The following is a 5,901-nucleotide window of genomic DNA, read 5'->3' as shown; positions in this document are numbered from 1 at the left end:
TCACTCAAGTTAAGTCATGCCTTCAGCCAGGATCAGAGCCTGATTCCACTTTGGACTGGTAACCTATCTACTTTGCAGTGAGGATACAGGCCAAGGGCTGATAGTCTTCCAGTGCCTTCTCACAATTCCCCCCATGTGCTGAGAAGGACAGACAAGTTCTCCCACAAGTTACTGGGGAAGAATCATAGAGCAGCTCAGATTACTGCAGTGCTAAGACCCATGGGATAAGACCCCAGAAGTCCTAGTGATACACATGGGTGAGTGAAGCACTACTGAGGACACAGTATGCAAGCAGAGCTTTGCAGTGCTCTCACTGGGCTAGTCTCATCCAAGTGCTAATCTCCTGGTCTAACTCGGCAATGAAGCCATATCCTAATTGTACATACAGCATGCACTGTGTGCTCAGGTTTTTGTTTCTTCTCTGTAACCCCGATAGTTATATCCTTTTATTTTTTTATCTCAGAAAGAAAAATTGCACACTACTGCCAATGGTTGTTATTCCGTACTCACATACAGTGTCCCATTTCCAGCCTTTTCTCATCATGCTGTCACCAGATAGTTGGAACACAATGACTGGTTATGTATGACTGTGTTCTTTCACCACAACTGAGAAGGTTAGTAAATCAATTTTTTAAAAAGTTGGTTCTTATAAAGGCAAGTGGTTTTTTTCTTAAATGCCTGTGCTGATATTATCCTGTGGTGTTTTTGAACATAGTTCTGGGATCCTCTCCCTACAATATAATTTTTAGTAGAAAGACTTTCTGGAAGACTGGGAGGGGATGCGGGTAATGCAGCAGCAAATAGCAAGCCTGGTCTTTCAAAGGGCTCTTCTGTGACAAACAAGGCTTTGAAAGTCTTCCCTTCCCCAGCCCCTCTTTTCATTTTTAGAAGGCTTTTTGCCTGTACAACATAATTACTTCTTGTTGTTCCTGTCCTAGTAATTTTCCCAATGGGGATTGGTCTGTAAAGTAAAGAACTTTCAACTTAAGCAACCCACACATATAAGGTTAACTTTTCAGTCACCTGACACCTACTACTCTTGCTCATTGATTTTTGGGTTTAAATCAGCGGTTCTCTAACTGTGGGTCGTGACCCCAAAGTGGGTCGTGACCCCATTTTAATGGGATTGCCTGGGCTGGCATTAGACTTACTGGAGCCTGGGGCCAAAGCCCGAGCCCCCACTGCCTGGGGCTTCAACCCTGGGTAGCTAGATTCAGGCTACAGGCCCCCTTCCCAATTGGGGCTGAAGCCCTTGGACTTCGGCTTTGGCTCCCCTGCCCGGCATGGTGGAGCTCGGGCTTCAGCTTTGAACTCCCCTGCCCAGGGTGGTGGGGCTCAGGTGGCCTCAGAGTTCAGTCCCTCCTCCCGGGGTCGTGTAGCAATTTTTGTTGTCAGAAAGTTTGAGAACCCCTGGTTTAAATAATAACTTTAAAAGTTAGCCAGCAGTTAGCCAGATGTTTCTCTGGGCACTGCCTGTTTTTTCCAGGCCAATAGTTCTAAACACTTGAGCATATCTCTGCTGATAAATTTCAGGAGGGTGAGAAGTAACTTCACATTATGCAGCAGCACCAGAAAAGCCCAAACAGTGATCACACTCCAGCAGATATTCCCTGCAGCAAAAATTCAACAGATGAGGCTTTGCTGTCGTGTAACAGTACCAGGCACAGCAACATCTGAGAATTGCTTATTGTTCCTATTTCTTGATGACAATTCATATTGCCTTCCACTGTGGGCAAATGGGTTTCTAGGGCTGTTTATCAAGCCATACATCCTTCTCGTGTAATTGCTAGCGATGTCCTCCACACAGCTGCTGGCCAATCTGTTCAGTTTTGCTTAAGACAGTTCTCTCTAGCCAACACAGAGTTGAAATAGCATTAGCATTTTTTTAAAGTTAGATCAACGCTGTTGACAATCTTCAAGGAAGACGAAAAAACCTCACACATGAATCTTGCCTGTCAGCCATACATACATAGATCATACACTTCAGTGCAAGAGTATCAGCAGCTTGTAATGAGTTTGCCAATTGATATATTATATCCTATGGACCTAACCCTGCCCCAACTGACTTTGGTAGGAGCAGGATCTGTTTCCTGGTACTCCAAGCCAGCTCATCATCTGTTTATTTACCTGCAATGTTTTGTCATTATCCTAGACTGAGTTTTCTGGGGCTGGTATCCTCTTTGCTTTTCTTGTTTGCACAGTACTAGCACAGATGGGCCCTAATTGGGGATGCTAGGAGCTACCGCAGTATAAATAATAATCTGACCCTGAAATATAAGAGAAATGTGACAGTTTTTGATAGATTAGTTTTTAAATCCTGTCTCTGAAGAGTCTTTTTATAAATAAATGATTTGTGATAAGCTATATTAGGCCAAATGCTGGGGGGGAAATTTTCTCAGCGTATATATCACTGAATGTGTGTAACGGGTGAGGTGAACTGTACTCGGGGGCCTGTTACTCGATGCTTTCCACACACAGAATTAGCACTAGGTGGGAGAAGGACCAGGCCTCCAAGATGCAATCTGGACTCCACTGGGAGAGATGGGATGTGGGGGGGGGAGGGGGGGTGTAGAAAGCTTCCTGATTCATGCCTTAGAGCACAGGGGAAATCCACCTACCTAATACAGGGAAGCTGGCTCAGGGAAGAAAGTGCAAGGAAGCTGGTTCATGCAGCAGGACTGAAAGTTGACTTTATGATATCCCTAGGGCAGGTGGGTGGTACTTTATTCCTCTTCCCATTTCTCTCTCTCTCTCGCAGTCATTCTATGAACATCCCATTACTGAGAGGTGTACAGTGAAGGTTATTCCCTCTCATACCCCTATGTTTTCCCTACTCTTCAAATTCTTTCATCTTCATCTGATGCTTCATGAACATCCTGCTGGCTGAGCTTGCAAAGGCCTTACACTCAGTGTGATGGCATTTCTGTGTTTGTCCGTCTGTAATGTGATACCTTTGAACACATCTAATCCATTCCAAAATTTCATGGAATGTTCTAGGCATCAATGGCCAGACCCCTACTGATCTGGGGGAAAACCAGAAGGGGGAAATGGGGAACACATGGAACCCCTGACATCTATTTTGCAGAGGAACTTGAAGCTGAGGCTCTGCTATGGAGAGAAGGGGGCACAAAGTACCCCTGGTAGGGAGAAATTGGGGGACCCGGCTATGGGGAAGGGACACACAGAGTCCCTATCATGAAGAGAAGGTGAGCAGTGGTGCTGGAACAATTTTTATAGCGGGGGTGCTGAAGATGGAAACCATATATTTAGGTTTTATTACTACTTAAAGCCAGCGGGTGCAGCAGCACCCCCATCACCCATAGTTCCAGCACCTATGAATGTGGGAAAGGGAGGAATATAGAGCCCCTGGCATGAGGCCACACACAGATCTCCTGGTATGAGGAGGAGATTGAAAGACTCAGGTGTGTGGGAGGGGGAAGAGGGCAATCGGGGCACACACAGACATGGGGGAAGATTGGGGGACCCTGGTATGGGACAAGTGGGTCACATACAGATCCCTTGCCATGGAGGGGGGGAGAATGGAGAACCTAGTATGGGTGGAGGGGGAAGTGGGGGGCATATAGAACCCCTGGAAAGGAGAGATCGGGGGTGTTGCCAGGAGTCCTTGAAATAGAGAGGGATGGGGAGGGTGCCACACAGGGAGCTCAGGATGGGGAAATGGAGGAATGCAAGGAGCTCATGTTGTGTACAATAAGCTTGGCCTACAGAAGCTACAAAGTTTATGACTTCCTAGTTATTGAGTGGTGGGGCTATGACAGAGGTAATAGAGACAATGGATTTAACTGCACCATTGGCACCAGGTCTGAAATGGTGTGGGCATGCGCCGCTTCATTCGTCAAAGGATTTATTTAATTTAATCCAATAGGATTTCAAGATACAAATAGAGGGAATAGTGACTTGCATCTGATACCACAACCTACCACTTAACAATGGGTTGTCCATAGGGCAGAATCAGTGGAAGAGGACAAGGAAGCATCTGAAATAATGCCCATTCTGGGCCCTCATCTGTAAGTTATTTAAACATACAGTATATTTAAATGTTGAAGATCAAGATGGTAAAATAGTATCTCCATGTTGTTCTAATGGACAGCACTCTGATTAAGAGAGAGTTCCTTATACACACCTCAGTTAAAGATTCTAGTAGCCCAGGCAATCACACTGATTTTCGCTGATCTCAAATCTTCCCAGTAGCTAAATTTCCTCCCCTTATACTTTCCTGAAGGGACAAACAGGAAAGAATCAGGTTCCAACAACTGGAAGTGTTTATATCACAAGCTGGCACACGGCAGCCACATTCCACTCCCGAAGCACAGTAGATGCACTTCCCTGGTTTCACATTGATTCAGTGATCAATAAAGAGCTTGGAGATAGCAGCATGACAAGTGCTATATGAAGCATACTTCATTCCTTCAAAGAGTGATGAACCATATGTTGATCCTTTACCCATTCATTGAAAGAGTAATAAGTATTACAATATTACACCAGACAGGTTTTTAAAATTGTCCATAAGAACAGCCATACTGGGTCAGACCAAAGGTCCATCTAGCCCAGCATCCTGTCTTCCAACAGTGGCCAATGTCAGGTGCCCCAGAGGGAATGAACAGAACACGTAATCATCAAGTGATCCTTTCCCTATCGCTCATTCCCAGCTTCTGGCAAACAGAGGCTAGGGACACCATCCCTGCCCATCCTGGCTAATCAATGAACAAGAGTAGTAGCTGCCCTCGTCTGGCTGTCCCTCATTGTCTCCAAGGGACTCCGAGGGCAACCTGGCTTAAAAAAAATGAACAAGCAATGTCAGATAAAAAGTTTGAATCAATATTAAATAAGGAGCTTAAGAAAATTAGGGAAAGCTTTTTTGAGACAGAATTTTCATTGTAATATATCATTTGTAACCAGTTCTACGCATGGTAATTTAAACCTGCTATTAAGTGGTGTAAGACCCTGGTAGGAGTAGGCAGGACTATACATAAGGACTTTACCTCCAGCTCTGGGCAATTTGTGAGCTGCAAATTGAAGTTTTCCAACTTTAAAAGGAGTTTGGACTTTATTAATACAAAGATCAGTAACTGAGTATTGTTTTAAAAATGCTCATTCCACCAGGTCTTTCATGCCAAGCCAGATCTTTCATTCCCACTCATGGTCGTGCATGTACAAAAATGACAAATGAAATCAGCAATTGTTTCTCCAACTCTTTGTTGGGCATAAGGGTGACTTTTTAAAGAGGGTTTAAATAACTAAACAAAACCAGTCATAGTTCAATATTTGTATTTATGAATAAAAAACCAAACATTTAATTTCTGCATTATTTCCCCCTATTCCCACACCAATTAATGAACACACATCAGCACACTGAATGGTTTGTTCTCCAAAGTGTTCTATTTTTGGCATAGTTCTGATATGCTTGGCACTGCTCATACTAATTTAGAACTTGCTCAGATGTTAACTGCTCTAACTAGCCATTACTCTTTTATTTCCTAAAAGTGAAATCTGAGATGTTACTAGTATTTCAGAGGGAGGATAGTGCTGCTTAAAAATCTTACCAAAAAATTATAAGGTAATGAAAGTATAGCACTCTTAGGGCTGGTCCACACTAACCCCCCACTTCGAACTAAGATACGCAACTTCAGCTACGTGAATAACGTAGCTGAAGTCGAAGTATCTTAGTTTGAACTTACCGCGGGTCCACACGCGGCAGGCAGGCTCCCCCGTCGACTCCGCGTACTCCTCTCGCGGAGCAGGAGTACAGGCGTCGACGGCGAGCACTTCCGGGATCGATCCGGGATCGATTTATCGCATCTAGACAAGACGCGATAAATCGATCCCAGAAGATCGATTGCTTACCGCCGGACCCGGAGGTAAGTATAGACGTACCCTTAG

This window comes from Emys orbicularis, chromosome 1, assembly GCF_028017835.1.
Source record: "Emys orbicularis isolate rEmyOrb1 chromosome 1, rEmyOrb1.hap1, whole genome shotgun sequence".
In the NCBI taxonomy this organism is placed as follows: domain Eukaryota; kingdom Metazoa; phylum Chordata; order Testudines; family Emydidae; genus Emys; species Emys orbicularis.
Note: the sequence above shows the minus strand (reverse complement) of the source record.